General features: G+C 34.1%; 13 non-coding genes across 13 annotated transcripts; all 13 read right to left on the minus strand.

The window, feature by feature from the left end:
• Window positions 1-2729: 2729 nt before the first annotated feature.
• trnal-caa lies at window positions 2730-2841 on the minus strand. Its single transcript has 2 exons — window positions 2804-2841; window positions 2730-2775 (listed from the first exon to the last, which is right to left on the minus strand). It is a non-coding gene; the product is annotated as a tRNA-Leu (tRNA).
• Window positions 2842-4567: 1726 nt separating this feature from the next.
• On the minus strand, window positions 4568-4679 carry trnal-caa. Its single transcript has 2 exons — window positions 4642-4679; window positions 4568-4613 (listed from the first exon to the last, which is right to left on the minus strand). It is a non-coding gene; the product is annotated as a tRNA-Leu (tRNA).
• A 797-nt stretch (window positions 4680-5476) lies between these two features.
• trnal-uaa lies at window positions 5477-5588 on the minus strand. Its single transcript has 2 exons — window positions 5551-5588; window positions 5477-5522 (listed from the first exon to the last, which is right to left on the minus strand). It is a non-coding gene; the product is annotated as a tRNA-Leu (tRNA).
• Window positions 5589-8216: 2628 nt separating this feature from the next.
• trnas-cga lies at window positions 8217-8328 on the minus strand. The gene is made up of 2 exons: window positions 8291-8328; window positions 8217-8262 (listed from the first exon to the last, which is right to left on the minus strand). It is a non-coding gene; the product is annotated as a tRNA-Ser (tRNA).
• Window positions 8329-10493: 2165 nt separating this feature from the next.
• Window positions 10494-10605, minus strand: trnal-caa. The gene is made up of 2 exons: window positions 10568-10605; window positions 10494-10539 (listed from the first exon to the last, which is right to left on the minus strand). It is a non-coding gene; the product is annotated as a tRNA-Leu (tRNA).
• Window positions 10606-10954: 349 nt separating this feature from the next.
• trnal-caa lies at window positions 10955-11066 on the minus strand. Its single transcript has 2 exons — window positions 11029-11066; window positions 10955-11000 (listed from the first exon to the last, which is right to left on the minus strand). It is a non-coding gene; the product is annotated as a tRNA-Leu (tRNA).
• Window positions 11067-11870: 804 nt separating this feature from the next.
• On the minus strand, window positions 11871-11982 carry trnal-caa. The gene is made up of 2 exons: window positions 11945-11982; window positions 11871-11916 (listed from the first exon to the last, which is right to left on the minus strand). It is a non-coding gene; the product is annotated as a tRNA-Leu (tRNA).
• A 348-nt stretch (window positions 11983-12330) lies between these two features.
• Window positions 12331-12442, minus strand: trnal-caa. The gene is made up of 2 exons: window positions 12405-12442; window positions 12331-12376 (listed from the first exon to the last, which is right to left on the minus strand). It is a non-coding gene; the product is annotated as a tRNA-Leu (tRNA).
• An 808-nt stretch (window positions 12443-13250) lies between these two features.
• On the minus strand, window positions 13251-13362 carry trnal-caa. The gene is made up of 2 exons: window positions 13325-13362; window positions 13251-13296 (listed from the first exon to the last, which is right to left on the minus strand). It is a non-coding gene; the product is annotated as a tRNA-Leu (tRNA).
• A 347-nt stretch (window positions 13363-13709) lies between these two features.
• trnal-caa lies at window positions 13710-13821 on the minus strand. The gene is made up of 2 exons: window positions 13784-13821; window positions 13710-13755 (listed from the first exon to the last, which is right to left on the minus strand). It is a non-coding gene; the product is annotated as a tRNA-Leu (tRNA).
• An 807-nt stretch (window positions 13822-14628) lies between these two features.
• trnal-caa lies at window positions 14629-14740 on the minus strand. The gene is made up of 2 exons: window positions 14703-14740; window positions 14629-14674 (listed from the first exon to the last, which is right to left on the minus strand). It is a non-coding gene; the product is annotated as a tRNA-Leu (tRNA).
• A 347-nt stretch (window positions 14741-15087) lies between these two features.
• Window positions 15088-15199, minus strand: trnal-caa. Its single transcript has 2 exons — window positions 15162-15199; window positions 15088-15133 (listed from the first exon to the last, which is right to left on the minus strand). It is a non-coding gene; the product is annotated as a tRNA-Leu (tRNA).
• A 1715-nt stretch (window positions 15200-16914) lies between these two features.
• On the minus strand, window positions 16915-17026 carry trnal-caa. The gene is made up of 2 exons: window positions 16989-17026; window positions 16915-16960 (listed from the first exon to the last, which is right to left on the minus strand). It is a non-coding gene; the product is annotated as a tRNA-Leu (tRNA).
• Window positions 17027-17277: the final 251 nt, after the last annotated feature.

A 17277-nucleotide genomic window follows, 5' to 3' on the forward strand; every position in this document is an offset into this window, starting at 1 on the left:
AGAAGAGGGATTTGAACCCTCACCTCCAATCGGAGACCAGAATAACCCTGTAACTAGGAAGGATTCTCACCTTGAGTCTGGCGCCTTAGACCATCCTGACAATTAAAAATTCTTAAAATTCATATTTTTTCATGATTCTGTAACATAACGTCTGATATGTCTGATGGAAACATGCAGATCTTAAGATACAAAGAAAAATAAACAAAAAACGTTAAAAGCTAATGAAAGATATAGTAAAAAACATTTTTTTATGGAATTTGCGTAACTTTTTAATTCTAAACTAGGCATATGATGACATGTGTCGATCGATTATTCGCATTTCATGTGTTGTCTGTTCTCAAACTATTGCATCTATCAAACGATTAATCACTGTTCATGTGTTTTCTTTTCACCATTTGGAGAATTTTTCGGTATTGACAAAGAGCAACTTTTTTAAGGCAAAAGCAGTGTCAGAAGAGGGATTTAAACCCTCGCCTCCAATCGGAGACCAGAATACCCCTGTAACTAGGAAGGATTCTCACCTTGAGTCTGGCGCCTTAGACCACTCAGACATCCTGACAATTAAAATCCTTAAAATTCATATTTTTTCATGATTCTATAACATAACGTCTGATATGTCTGATGGAAACATGCAGATCTTAAGATACAAAGAAAAATAAATAAAAAACTTTAAAAGCTAATGAAAGATATAGTAAAAAAACATTTTTTTATGGAATTTGAGTAACTTTTTGAACTCGAAACTAGGCATATGATGACATGTGTAGAACGATTATTCGCATTTCATGTGTTGTCTGTTCTCAAACTATGGCATCTATCAAACGATTAATCACTGTTCATGTGTTTTCTTTTCACCATTTGGAGAATTTTTCGGTATTGACAAAGAGCTACATTTTTAAGGCAAAAGCTGTGTCAGAAGAGGAATTTGAACCCTCGCCTCCAATCGGAGACCAGAATACCACTGTTACTAGGAAGGATTCTCACCTTGGGTCTGGCGCCTTAGACCACTCGGCCATCCTGACCATTACAAATCCTTAAAATTCATATTTTTTCATGATTCTGTAACATAACGTCTGATATGTCTGATGGAAACATGCATATCTTAAGATACAAAGAAAAATCAACCAAAAAACGTTAAAAGCTAATGGAAGATATAGTAAAAAAACATTTTTTTATGGAATTTGAGTAACTTTTTGAATTCTAAACTAGGCATATGATGACATGTGTCGAATGATTATTCGCATTTCATGTCTTGTCTGTCCTCAAACTATGACATATATCAAACGATTAATCACTGTTCTTGAGTTTTCCTTTCACCATTTGGAGAATTCTTCGGTATTGACAAAGAGCTACTTTTTTAAGGCAAAAACTGTGCCAGAAGAGGAATTTGATCCCTAGCCTACAATCGGAGACCAGAATACCCATGTAACTAGGAAGAATTCTCACTTTGAGTCTGGCGCCTTAGACCACTCGGCCATCCTGATAATTACAAATACTTAAAATTCATATTTTTTCATAATTCTGTAACATAACGTCTGATATGTCTGATGGAAACATGCAGATCTTAAAATACAAATAAAAATAAAAAACAAAAAACGTTAAAAGCTCATGAAAGATATAGTAAAAAAATAAATTTAATGGAATTTGAGTAACTTTTTGAATTCTAAACTAGGCATATGATGACATGTGTCGAACGATTATTCGCATTACATGTGTTGTCTGTTCTCAAACTATGACATATATCAAACGATTAATCACTGTTCATGTGTTTTCCTTTCACCATTTGGAGAATTTTTCGGTATTGACAAAGAGCTACTTTTTTAAGGCAAAAGCTGTGTCAGAAGAGGGATTTGAAACCTTGCCTCCACTCGGAGACCAAAATACCCCTGTAACTAGGAAGGATTCTCACCTTGAGTCTGGCGCCTTAGACCACTCGGCCATGCTGACAACTAAAAATGGTTAAAATTCATTTTTTTCATGATTCTGTAACATAACATCTGATATGTCTGATGGAAACATGCAGATCTTAAGATACAAAGAAAAATAAAGAAAAAACGTTAAAAGGTAATGAAAGATATAGTAAAAAACATTTTTTTATGGAATTTGAGTAACTTTTTGAATTCTAAACTAGGCATATGATGACATGTGTCGAACGATTATTCGCATTTCATGTGTTGTTTGTTCTCAAACTATGGCATCTATCAAACGATTTATCACTGTTCATATGTTTTCTTTTCACCATTTGGAGAATTTTTCGGTATTGACAAAGAGCTACTTTTTAAAGGCAAAAACTGTGCGAGAAGAGGAATTTGAACCCTAGCCTCCAATCTGAGACGAGAATACCCCTGTAACTAGGAAGGATTCTCACCTTGAGTCTGGCGCCTTAGACCACTCGGCCATCCTGACAATTACAAATCCTTAAAATTAATATTTTTTCATGATTCTGTAACATAACGTCTGATATGTCTGATGGAAACATGCAGATCTTAAGATACAAAGAAAAATAAACAAAAAACGTTAAAAGCTAATGAAAGATATAGTAAAAAACATTTTTTTATGGAATTTGAGTAACTTTTTGAATTCTAATTGAACGATTATTCGCATTTCATGTGTTGTCTGTTCTCAAACTATGACATATATCAAACGATTAATCACTGTTCATGTGTTGTCTTTACACCATTTGGAGAATTTTTCAGTATTGACAAAGAGCTACTTTTTTAAGGCAAAAGCCGTGTCAGAAGAGGGATTTGAACCCTCGCCTCCAATCGGAGACCAGAATACCCCTGTAACTAGGAAGGATTCTCACCTTGAGTCTGGCGCCTTAGACCACTCGGCCATCCTGACAATTACAAATCTTTAAAATTCATATTTTTTCATGATTCTGTAACATAACATCTGATATGTCTGATGGAAACATGCAGATCTTAAGATACAAAGAAAAATAAAGAAAAAACGTTAAAAGGTAATGAAAGATATAGTAAAAACATTTTTTTATGGAATTTGAGTAACTTTTTGAATTCTAAACTAGGCATATGATGACATGTGTCGAACGATTATTCGCATTTCATGTGTTGTTTGTTCTCAAACTATGGCATCTATCAAACGATTAATCACTGTTCATGTGTTTTCTTTTCACCATTTGGAGAATTTTTCGGTATTGACAAAGAGCTACTTTTTTAAGGAAAAAGCCATGTCAGAAGAGGGATTTGAACCCTCGCCTCCAATCGGAGACCAGAATAACACTGTAACTAGGAAGGATTCTCACCTTGAGTCTGGCGCCTTAGACCATCCTGACAATTAAAAATTCTTAAAATTCATATTTTTTCATGATTCTGTAACATAACGTCTGATATGTCTGATGGAAACATGCAGATCTTAAGATACAAAGAAAAATCAACAAAAAACGTTAAAAGCTAATGAAAGATATAGTAAAAAACATTTTTGTATGGAATTTGATTAACTTTTTGAATTCTAAACTAGGCATATGATGACATGTGTTGAACGATTTTTCGCATTTCATGTGTTGTCTGTTCTCAAACTGTGACATATATCAAACAATTAATCACTGTTCATGTGTTTTCCTTTCACCATTTGGACAATTTTTTCGGTATTGACAAAGAGCTACTTTTTTAAGGCAAAAACTGTGCCAGAAGAGAAATTTGAACCCTAGCCTACAATCGGAGACCAGAATACCCCTGTAACTAGGAAGGATTCTCACCTTGAGTCTGGCACCTTAGACCACTCGGCCATCCTGACCATTACAAAACCTTAAAATTCATATTTTTTCATGATTCTGTAACATAACGTCTGATATATCTGATGGAAACATGCAGATCTTCAGATACAAAGAAAAAGAAATAAAAAACGTTAAACGGTAGTGAAAGATATAGTAAAAAAACATTTTTTTATGGAATTTGAGTAACTTTTTGAATTCTAAACTAGGCATATGATGACATGTGTCAAATGATTATTCGCATTTCATGTCTTGTCTGTCCTCAAACTATGACATATATCAAACGATTAATCACTGTTCTTGAGTTTTCCTTTCACCATTTGGAGAATTATTCGGTATTGACAAAGAGCTACTTTTTTAAGGCAAAAACTGTGCCAGAAGAGGAATTTGATCCCTAGCCTCCAATCGGAGACCAGAATACCCATGTAACTAGGAAGGATTCTCAACTTGAGTTTGGCGCATTAGACCACTCAGCCATCCTGACAATTACGAAACCTTAAAATTCATATTTTTTCATAATTCTGTAACATAACGTCTGATATGTCTGATGGAAACATGCAGATCTTAAAATACAAATAAAAATAAAAAACAAAAAACGTTAAAAGCTCATGAAAGAAATAGTAAAAAAAAAATTTTTTTATGGAATTTGAGTAACTTTTTGAATTCTAAACTAGGCATATGATGACATGTATCGAACGATAATTTCCGTTTCATGTGTTGTCTATTCTCAAACTATGACATCTATCAAACGATTAATCACTGTTCATGTGTTGTCTTTACACCATTTGGATAATTTTTCGGTATTGACAAAGAGCTACTTTTTTAAGACAAAATCAGTGTCAGAAGAGGGATTTGAACCCTCGCCTCCAATCAGAGACCAGAATACCCCTTTAACTAGGAAGGATTCTCACCTTGAGTCTGGCGCCTTAGACCACTCGGCCATCCTGACAATTAAAAATTCTTAAATTTCATATTTTTTCATGATTCTGTAACATAACCTCTGATATGTCTGATGGAAACATGCAGATCTTAAGATACAAAGAAAAATCAACAAAAAACGTTAAAAGCTAATGAAAGATATAGTAAACAACTTTTTTTATGGAATTTGAGTAAGTTATTGAATTCCAAACTAGGCATATGATAACATGTATCGAACGATAATTTGCGTTTCATGTGTTGTCTATTCTCAAACTATGACATCTATCAAACGATTAATCACTGTTCATGTGTTGTCTTTACACCATTTGGATAATTTTTCGGTATTGACAAAGAGCTACTTTTTTAAGGCAAAATCAGTGTCAGAAGAGGGATTTGAACCCTCGCCTCCAATCGGAGACCAGAATAACCCTGTAACTAGGAAGGATTCTCACCTTGAGTCTGGCGCCTTAGACCATCCTGACAATTAAAAATTCTTAAAATTCATATTTTTTCATGATTCTGTAACATAACGTCTGATATGTCTGATGGAAACATGCAGATCTTAAGATACAAAGAAAAATAAACAAAAACGTTAAAAGCTAATGAAAGATATAGTAAAAACATTTTTTTATGGAATTTGCGTAACTTTTTAAATTCTAAACTAGGCATATGATGACATGTGTCGAACGATTTTTCGCATTTCATGTGTTGTCTGTTCTCAAACTATGACATATATCAAACGATTAATCACTGTTCATGTGTTTTCTTTTCACCATTTGGAGAATTTTTCGGTATTGACAAAGAGCTACTTTTTTAAGGCAAAAGCCGTGTCAGAAGAGGGATTTGAACCCTCGCCTCCAATCGGAGACCAGAATACCCCTGTAACTAGGAAGGATTCTCACCTTAAGTCTGGCGCCTTAGACCACTCGGCCATCCTGACAATTAAAAATTCTTAAATTTCATATTTTTTCATGATTCTGTAACATAACCTCTGATATGTCTGATGGAAACATGCAGATCGTAAGATACAAAGAAAAATCAACAAAAAACGTTAAAAGCTAATGAAAGATATAGTAAACAACTTTTTTTATGGAATTTGAGTAAGTTATTGAATTCCAAACTAGGCATATGATAACATGTATCGAACGATAATTTGCGTTTCATGTGTTGTCTATTCTCAAACTATGACATCTATCAAACGATTAATCACTGTTCATGTGTTGTCTTTACACCATTTGGATAATTTTTCGGTATTGACAAAGAGCTACTTTTTTAAGGCAAAATCAGTGTCAGAAGAGGGATTTGAACCCTCGCCTCCAATCGGAGACCAGAATAACCCTGTAACTAGGAAGGATTCTCACCTTGAGTCTGGCGCCTTAGACCATCCTGACAATTAAAAATTCTTAAAATTCATATTTTTTCATGATTCTGTAACATAACGTCTGATATGTCTGATGGAAACATGCAGATCTTAAGATACAAAGAAAAATAAACAAAAACCGTTAAAAGCTAATGAAAGATATAGTAAAAAACATTTTTTTATGGAATTTGCGTAACTTTTTAAATTCTAAACTAGGCATATGATGACATGTGTCGAACGATTTTTCGTATTTCATGTGTTGTCTGTTCTCAAACTATGACATATATCAAACGATTAATCACTGTTCATGTGTTTTCTTTTCACCATTTGGAGAATTTTTCGGTATTGACAAAGAGCTACTTTTTTAAGGCAAAAGCCGTGTCAGAAGAGGGATTTGAACCCTCGCCTCCAATCGGAGACCAGAATACCCCTGTAACTAGGAAGGATTCTCACCTTGAGTCTGGCGCCTTAGACCATCCTGACAATTAACAATTCTTAAAACTCATATTTTTTCATGATTCTGTAACATAACCTCTGATATGTCTGATGGAAACATGCAGATCTTAAGATACAAAGAAAAATAAAAAAAAACGTTAAAAGCTAATGAAAGATATAGTAAAAAACATTTTTTATGGAATTTGCGTAACTTTTTTAATTCTAAACTAGGCATATGATGACATGTGTCGAACGATTATTCGCATTTCATGTGTTGTCTGTTCTCAAACTATGGCATCTATCAAACGATTAATCACTGTTCATGTGTTTTCTTTTCAACATTTGGAGAATTTTTCGGTATTGACAAAGAGCTACTTTTTTAAGGCAAAAGCAGTGTCAGAAGAGGGATTTGAACCCTCGCCTCCAATCGGAGACCAGAATAACCCTGTAACTAGGAAGGATTCTCACCTTGAGTCTGGCGCCTTAGACCATCCTGACAATTAAAAATTCTTAAAATTCATATTTTTTCATGATTCTGTAACATAACGTCTGATATGTCTGATGGAAACATGCAGATCTTAAGATACAAAGAAAAATCAACAAAAAACGTTAAAAGCTAATGAAAGATATAGTAAAAAACATTTTTGTATGGAATTTGATTAACTTTTTGAATTCTAAACTAGGCATATGATGACATGTGTTGAACGATTTTTCGCATTTCATGTGTTGTCTGTTCTCAAACTGTGACATATATCAAACAATTAATCACTGTTCATGTGTTTTCCTTTCACCATTTGGAGAATTTTTTCGGTATTGACAAAGAGCTACTTTTTTAAGGCAAAAACTGTGCCAGAAGAGGAATTTGAACCCTAGCCTACAATCGGAGACCAGAATACCCCTGTAACTAGGAAGGATTCTCACCTTGAGTCTGGCACCTTAGACCACTCGGCCATCCTGACCATTACAAAACCTTAAAATTCATATTTTTTCATGATTCTGTAACATAACGTCTGATATATCTGATGGAAACATGCAGATCTTCAGATACAAAGAAAAATAAATAAAAAACGTTAAAAGGTAGTGAAAGATATAGTAAAAAAACATTTTTTTATGGAATTTGAGTAACTTTTTGAATTCTAAACTAGGCATATGATGACATGTGTCGAATGATTATTCGCATTTCATGTCTTGTCTGTCCTCAAACTATGACATATATCAAACGATTAATCACTGTTCTTGAGTTTTCCTTTCACCATTTGGAGAATTATTCGGTATTGACAAAGAGCTACTTTTTTAAGGCAAAAACTGTGCCAGAAGAGGAATTTGATCCCTATCCTCCAATCGGAGACCAGAATACCCATGTAACTAGGAAGGATTCTCAACTTGAGTTTGGCGCATTAGACCACTCGGCCATCCTGACAATTACGAATCCTTAAAATTCATATTTTTTCATAATTCTGTAACATAACGTCTGATATGTCTGATGGAAACATGCAGATCTTAAAATACAAATAAAAATAAAAAACAAAAAACGTTAAAAGCTCATGAAAGAAATAGTAAAAAAAAAATTTTTTTATGGAATTTGAGTAACTTTTTGAATTCTAAACTAGGCATATGATGACATGTGTCGAACGATTATTCGCATTACATGTGTTGTCTGTTCTCAAACTATGACATATATCAAACGATTAATCACTGTTCATGTGTTTTCCTTTCACCATTTGGAGAATTTTTCGGTATTGACAAAGAGCTTCATTTTTCAGGCAAAAGTTATGTCAGAAGAGGGATATGAACCCTCGCCTCCAATCGGAGACCAGAATACCCCTGTAACTAGGAAGGATTCTCACCTCGAGTCTGGCGCCTTAGACCACTCGGCCATCCTGACAATTACAAATCCTTAAAATTGATATTTTTTCATAATTCTGTAACATAACGTCTGAAATGTCTGATGAAAACATGCAGATCTTAAGATACAAAGAAAAATCAACAAAAAACGTTAAAAGCTAATGAAAGATATAGTAAAAAACATTGTTTTATGGAATTTGAGTAACTTTTTGAATTCTAAACTAGGCATATGATGACATGTGTCGAACGATTATTCGCATTACATGTGTTGTCTGTTCTCAAACTATGACATATATCAAACGATTAATCACTGTTCATGTGTTTTCCTTTCACCATTTGGAGAATTTTTCGGTATTGACAAAGAGCTACTTTTTTAAGGCAAAAGCTGTGTCAGAAGAGGAATTTGATCCCTAGCCTCCAATCGGAGACCAGAATACCCATGTAACTAGGAAGGATTCTCACCTTGAGTCTGGCGACTTAGACCACTCGGTCAAGCTGACAACTAAAAATGCTTAAAATTCATTTTTTTTCATGATTCTGTAACATAACATCTGATATGTCTGATGGAAACATGCAGATCTTAAGATACAATGAAAAATAAAGAAAAAACGTTAAAAGGTAATGAAAGATATAGTAAAAAACATTTTTTTATGGAATTTGAGTAACTTTTTGAATTCTAAACTAGGCATATGATGACATGTGTCGAACGATTATTCGCATTTCATGTGTTGTCTGTTCTCAAACTATGACATATATCAAAAGATTAATCACTGTTCATGTGTTTTCCTTTCACCATTTGGAGAATTTTTCGGTATTGACAAAGAGTTACTTTTTTAAGGCAAAAGGTGTGTCAGAAGAGGGAGTTGAACCCTTGCCTCCAATCAGAGACCAGAATACCCCTGTAACTAGGAAGGATTCTCACCTTGAGTCTGGCGCCTTAGACCACTCGGCCATCCTGACAACTAAACATGCTTAAAATTCATTTTTTTTCATGATTCTGTAACATAACATCTGATATGTCTGATGGAAACATGCAGATCTTAAGATACAAAGAAAAATAAAGAAAAACGGGCAAAGGTAATGAAAGATATAGTAAAAAACATTGTTTTATGGAATTTGAGTAACTTTTTGAATTCTAAACTAGGCATATGATGACATGTGTCGAACGATTATTCGCATTTCATGTGTTGTTTGTTCTCAAACTATGGCATCTATCAAACGATTTATCACTGTTCATGTGTTTTCTTTTCACCATTTGGAGAATTTTTCGGTATTGACAAAGAGCTACATTTTAAAGGCAAAAACTGTGCGAGAAGAGGAATTTGAACCCTAGCCTCCAATCTGAGACAAGAATACCCCTGTAACTAGGAAGGATTCTCACCTTGAGTCTGGCGCCTTAGACCACTCGGCCATCCTGACAATTTCAAATCCTTAAAATTCATATTTTTTCATGATTCTATAACATAACGTCTGATATGTCTGATGGAAACATGCAGATCTTAAGATACAAAGAAAAATAAATAAAAAACGTTAAAAGGTTGTGAAAGATATAGTAAAAAAACATTTTTTTATGGAATTTGAGTAACTTTTTGAATTCTAAACTAGGCATATGATGACATGTGTCGAACGATTATTCGCATTACATGTGTTGTCTGTTCTCAAACTATGACATATATCAAACGATTAATCACTGTTCATGTGTTTTCCTTTCACCATTTGGAGAATTTTTCGGTATTGACAAAGAGCTACTTTTTTAAGGCAAAAGCTGTGTCAGAAGAGGAATTTGATCCCTAGCCTCCAATCGGAGACCAGAATACCCATGTAACTAGGAAGGATTCTCACCTTGAGTCTGGCGCCTTAGACCACTCGGTCAAGCTGACAACTAAAAATGCTTAAAATTCATTTTTTTCATGATTCTGTAACATAACATCTGATATGTCTGATGGAAACATGCAGATCTTAAGATACAATGAAAAATAAAGAAAAAACGTTAAAAGGTAATGAAAGATATAGTAAAAAACATTTTTTTATGGAATTTGAGTAACTTTTTGAATTCTAATCGAACGATTATTCGCATTTCATGTGTTGTCTGTTCTCAAACTATGACATATATCAAAAGATTAATCACTGTTCATGTGTTTTCCTTTCACCATTTGGAGAATTTTTCGGTATTGACAAAGAGCTTCATTTTTCAGGCAAAAGTTATGTCAGAAGAGGGATTTGAACCCTCGCCTCCAATCGGAGACCAGAATACCCCTGTAACTAGGAAGGATTCTCACCTTGAGTCTGGCGCCTTAGACCACTCGGCCATCCTGACAATTAAAATTTTTAAATTTCATATTTTTTCATGATTCTATAACATAACGTCTGATATGTCTGATGGAAACATGCAGATCTTAAGATACAAAGAAAAATCAACCAAAAAATTTAAAAGCTCATGAAAGATATAGTAAAAAACATTTTTTTTTATGGAATTTGAGTAACTTTTTTAATTCTAAACTAGGCATATGATGACATGTGTCGAACGATTATTCGCATTACATGTGTTGTCTGTTCTCAAACTATGACATATATCAAACGATTAATCACTGTTCATGTGTTTTCCTTTCACCATTTGGAGAATTTTTCGGTATTGACAAAGAGCTACTTTTTTAAGGCAAAAGATGTGTCAGAAGAGGGAGTTGAACCCTTGCCTCCAATCGGAGACCAGAATACCCCTGTAACTAGGAAGGATTCTCACCTTGAGTCTGGCGCCTTAGACCACTCGGCCATCCTGACAAGTAAACATGGTTAAAATTCATTTTTTTTCATGATTCTGTAACATAACATCTGATATGTCTGATGGAAACATGCAGATCTTAAGATACAAAGAAAAATAAAGAAAAAACGTTCAAAGGTAATGAAAGATATAGTAAAAAACATTTTTTTATGGAATTTGAGTAACTTTTTGAATTCTAAACTAGGCATATGATGACATGTGTCGAACGATTATTCGCATTTCATGTGTTGTTTGTTCTCAAACTATGGCATCTATCAAACGATTTATCACTGTTCATGTGTTTTCTTTTCACCATTTGGAGAATTTTTCGGTATTGACAAAGAGCTACTTTTTAAAGGCAAAAACTGTCAGAAGAGGAATTTGAACCCTAGCCTCCAATCTGAGACAAGAATACCTCCTTAACTAGGAAGGATTCTCACCTTGAGTCTGGCGCCTTAGACCACTCGGCCATCCTGACAATTTCAAATCCTTAAAATTCATATTTTTTCATGATTCTATAACTTAACGTCTGATATGTCTGATGGAAACATGCAGATCTTAAGATACAAAGAAAAATAAACAAAAAACGTTAAAAGCTAATGAAAGATATAGTAAAAAACTTTTTTTTATGGAATTTGAGTAACTTTTTGAATTCTAAACGAGGCATATGATGACGTGTCGAACGATTATTCACATTTCATGTGTTGTCTGTTCTCAAACTATGACATATATCAAAAGATTAATCACTGTTCATGTGTTTTCCTTTCACCATTTGGAGAATTTTTCGGTATTGACAAAGAGTTACTTTTTTAAGGCAAAAGCCGTGTCAGAAGAGGGATTTGAACCCTCGCCTCCAATCGGAGACCAGAATACCCCTGTAACTAGGAAGGATTCTCACCTTGAGTCTGGCGCCTTAGACCACTCGGCCATCCTGACAATTACAAATCATTCAAATTCATATTTTTTCATGATTCTATAACATAACGTCTGATATGTCTGATGGAAACATGCAGATCTTAAGATACAAAGAAAAATCAACAAAAAACGTTAAAAGCTAATGAAAGATATAGTAAAAAACATTTTTTTATGGAATTTGAGTAACTTTTTTAATTCTAAACTAGGTATATGATGACATGTGTCGAACGATTATTCGCATTTCATGTGTTGTCTGTTCTCAAACTATGGCATCTATCAAACGATTAATCACTGTTCATGTGTTTTCCTTTCACCATTTGGAGAATTTTTCAGTATTGACAAAGAGCTACATTTTTAAGGCAAAAGCTTTGTCAGAAGAGGGATTTGAACCCTTACCTCCAATCGGAGACCAGAATACCCCTGTAACTAGGAAGGATTCTCACCTTGAGTCTGGCGCCTTAGACCACTCGGCCATCCTGACAATTAAAATATCTTAAATTTCATATTTTTTCTTGATTCTATAACATAACGTTTGATATGTCTGATGGAAACATGCAGATCTTAAGATACAAAGAAAAATCAACAAAAAACGTTAAAAGCTAATGAAAGATATAGTAAAAAACTTTATTTATGGAATTTGAGTAAGTTTTTGAATTCTAAACGAGGCATATGATGACATGTGTCGAACGATTTTTCGCATTTCATGTGTTGTCTGTTCTCAAACTATGACATATATCAAACGATTAATCACTGTTCATGTGTTTTCCTTTCACCATTTGGAGAATTTTTCGGTATTGACAAAGAGCTACATTTTTAAGGCAAAAGCTGTGTCAGAAGATGGATTTGAACCCTCGCCTCCAATCGGAGACCAGAATAACCCTGTAACTAGGAAGGATTCTCACCTTGAGTCTGGCGCCTTAGACCACTCGGCCATCCTGACAATTACAAATTCTTTAAATTTCATATTTTTTCATGATTCTGTAACATAACCTCTGATATGTCTGATGGAAACATGCAGATCTTAAGATACAAAGAAAAATCAACTAAAAACGTTAAAAGCTAATGAAAGATATAGTAAAAAACATTTTTTTATGGAATTTGAGTAACTTTTTGAATTCTAAACTAGGCATATGATGACATGTGTCGAATGATTATTCGCATTTCATGTCTTGTCTGTCCTCAAACTATGACATATATCAAACGATTAATCACTGTTCTTGAGTTTTCCTTTCACCATTTGGAGAATTTTTCGGTATTGACAAAGAGCTACATTTTTAAGGCAAAAGACGTGTCAGAAGAGGGATTTGAACCCTCGCCTCCAATCGGAGACCAGAATAACCCTGTAACTAGGAAGGATTCTCACCTTGAGTCTGGCGCCTTAGACCACTCAACCATCCTGACAATTAAAAATTCTTAAATTTCATATTTTTTCATGATTCTGTAACATAACGTCTGATATGTCTGATGGAAACATGCAGATCTTAAGATACAGAGAAAAATAAACAAATAACGTTAAAAGCTAATGAAAGATATAGTAAAAAACATTTTTAATGGAATTTGAGTAACTTTTTGAATTCTAAACTAGGCATATGATGACATGTGTCGAACGATTATTCGCATTTCATGTGTTGTCTGTTCTCAAACTATGGCATCTATCAAACGATTAATCACTGTTCATGTGTTTTCCTTTCACCATTTGGAGAATTTTTCAGTATTGACAAAGAGCTACATTTTTAAGGCAAAAGCTGTGTCAGAAGAGGGATTTGAACCCTTGCCTCCAATCGGAGACCAGAATACCCCTGTAACTAGGAAGGATTCTCACCTTGAGTCTGGCGCCTTAGACCACTCGGCCATCCTGACAATTAAAATATCTTAAATTTCATATTTTTTCTTGATTCTATAACATAACGTTTGATATGTCTGATGGAAACATGCAGATCTTAAGATACAAAGAAAAATCAACAAAAAACGTTAAAAGCTAATGAAAGATATAGTAAAAAACTTTATTTATGGAATTTGAGTAACTTTTTGAATTCTAAACGAGGCATATGATGACATGTGTCGAACGATTTTTCGCATTTCATGTGTTGTCTGTTCTCAAACTATGACATATATCAAACGATTAATCACTGTTCATGTGTTTTCCTTTCACCATTTGGAGAATTTTTCGGTATTGACAAAGAGCTACATTTTTAAGGCAAAAGCTGTGTCAGAAGATGGATTTGAACCCTCGCCTCCAATCGGAGACCAGAATAACCCTGTAACTAGGAAGGATTCTCACCTTGAGTCTGGCGCCTTAGACAACTCAACCATCCTGACAATTACAAATTCTTAAATTTCATATTTTTTCATGATTCTGTAACATAACCTCTGATATGTCTGATGGAAACATGCAGATCTTAAGATACAAAGAAAAATCAACTAAAAACGTTAAAAGCTAATGAAAGATATAGTAAAAAACTTTTTTTTATGGAATTTGAGTAACTTTTTGAATTCTAAACTAGGCATATGATGACATGTGTCGAATGATTATTCGCATTTCATGTCTTGTCTGTCCTCAAACTATGACATATATCAAACGATTAATCACTGTTCATGTGTTTTCCTTTCACCATTTGGAGAATTTTTCGGTATTGACAAAGAGCTACTTTTTTAAGGCAAAAGCTGTGTCAGAAGAGGGATTTGAACCCTCGCCTCCAATCGGAGACCAGAATAACCCTGTAACTAGGAAGGATTCTCACCTTGAGTCTGGCGCCTTAGACCACTCAACCATCCTGACAATTAAAAATTCTTAAATTTCATATTTTTTCATGATTCTGTAACATAACGTCTGATATGTCTGATGGAAACATGCAGATCTTAAGATACAAAGAAAAATAAACAAAAAACGTTAAAAGCTAATGAAAGATATAGTAAAAAACATTTTTAATGGAATTTGAGTAACTTTTTGAATTCTAAACTAGGCATATGATGACATGTGTCGAACGATTATTCGCATTTCATGTGTTGTCTGTTCTCAAACTATGGCATCTATCAAACGATTAATCACTGTTCATGTGTTTTCTTTTCACCATTTGGAGAATTTTTCGGTATTGACAAAGAGCTACTTTTTTAAGGCAAAAGCCGTGTCAGAAGAGGGATTTGAACCCTCGCCTCCAATCGGAGACCAGAATACCCCTGTAACTAGGAAGGATTCTCACCTTGAGTCTGGTGCCTTAGACCACTCGGCCATCCTGACAATTAAAAATTCTTAAATTTCATATTTTTTCATGATTCTATAACATAACGTCTGATATGTCTGATGGAAACATGCAGATCTTAAGATACAAAGAAAAATCAACAAAAAACGTTAAAAGCTAATGAAAGATATAGTAAAAAACTTTTTTATGGAATTTGAGTAACTTTTTGAATTCTAAACGAGGCATATGATGACATGTGTCGAACGATTTTTCGCATTTCATGTGTTGTCTTTTCTCAAACTATGACATATATCAAACGATTAATCACTGTTCATGTGTTTTCCTTTCACCATTTGGAGAATTTTTCAGTATTGACAAAGAGCTACATTTTTAAGGCAAAAGCTGTGTCAGAAGAGGGATTTGAACCCTCGCCTCCAATCGGAGACCAGAATACCCCTGTAACTAGGAAGGATTCTCACCTTGAGTCTGGCGCCTTAGACCATCCTGACAGTTAACAATTCTTAAAACTCATATTTTTTCATGATTCTGTAACATAACCTCTGATATGTCTGATGGAAACATGCAGATCTTAAGATACAAAGAAAAATCAACAAAAAACGTTAAAAGCTAAGGAAAGATATAGTAAAAAACTTTTTTTAATGGAATTTGAGTAACTTTTTGAATTCGAAACTAGGCATATGATGACATTTGTCGAACGATTATTCGCATTTGATGTGTTGTCTGTTCTCAAAGTATGGCATCTATCAAACGATTAATCACTGTTCATGTGTTTTCTTTTCACCATTTGGAGATTTTTTCGGTATTGACAAAGAGCTACATTTTTAAGGCAAAAGCTGTGTCAGAAGAGGGATTTGAACCTCCGCCTCCAATCGGAGACCAGAATACCCCTGTAACAAGGAAGGATTCTCACCTTGAGTCTGGTGCCTTAGACCACTCGGCCATCCTGACAATTAGAAATCTTTAAAATTCATATTTTTTCATGATTCTATAACATAACGTCTGATATGTCTGATGGAAACATGCAGATCTTAAGATACAAAGAAAAATAAACAAAAAACGTTAAAAGCTAATGAAAGATATAGTAAAAAACTTTTTAATGGAATTTGAGTAACTTTTGAATTCTAAACTAGGCATATGATGACATGTGTCGAACGATTATTCGCATTTCATGTGTTGTCTGTTCTCAAACTATGGCATCTATCAAACGATTAATCACTGTTCATGTGTTTTCTTTTCACCATTTGGAGAATTTTTCGGTATTGACAAAGAGCTACTTTTTTAAGGCAAAAGCCGTGTCAGAAGAGGGATTTGAACCCTTGCCTCCAATCGGAGACCAGAAAACCCCTGTAACTAGGAAGGATTCTCACCTTGAGTCTGGTGCCTTAGACCACTCGGCCATCCTGAAAATAAAAAATTCTTAAATTTCATATTTTTTTATGATTCTATAACATAACGTCTGATATGTCTGATGGAAACATGCAGATCTTAAGATACAAAGAAAAATCAACAAAAAACGTTAAAAGATAATGAAAGATATAGTAAAAAACTTTTTTTTATGGAATTTGAGTAACTTTTTGAATTCTAAACGAGGCATATGATGACATGTGTCGAACGATTTTTCGCATTTCATGTGTTGTCTTTTCTCAAACTATGACATATATCAAACGATTAATCACTGTTCATGTGTTTTCCTTTCACCATTTGGAGAATTTTTCAGTATTAACAAAGAGCTACATTTTTAAGGCAAAAGCTGTGTCAGAAGAGGGATTTGAACCCTCGCCTCCAATCGGAGACCAGAATACCCCTGTAACTAGGAAGGATTCTCACCTTGAGTCTGGCGCCTTAGACCACTCGGCCATCCTGACAATTTCAAATCCTTAAAATTCATATTTTTTCATGATTCTATAACATAACGTCTGATATGTCTGATGGAAACATGCAGATCTTAAGATACAAAGAAAAATAAAGAAAAAACGTTCAAAGCTAATGAAAGATATAGTAAAAACATTTTTTTATGGAATTTGAGTAACTTTTTTGAATTCTAAACTAGGCATATGATGACATGTGTCGAACGATTTTCGCATTTCATGTGTTGTCTGTTCTCAAACTGTGACAT

Source organism: Oncorhynchus gorbuscha, unplaced genomic scaffold (assembly GCF_021184085.1).
Source record: "Oncorhynchus gorbuscha isolate QuinsamMale2020 ecotype Even-year unplaced genomic scaffold, OgorEven_v1.0 Un_scaffold_1311, whole genome shotgun sequence".
Classification (NCBI taxonomy): domain Eukaryota; kingdom Metazoa; phylum Chordata; class Actinopteri; order Salmoniformes; family Salmonidae; genus Oncorhynchus; species Oncorhynchus gorbuscha.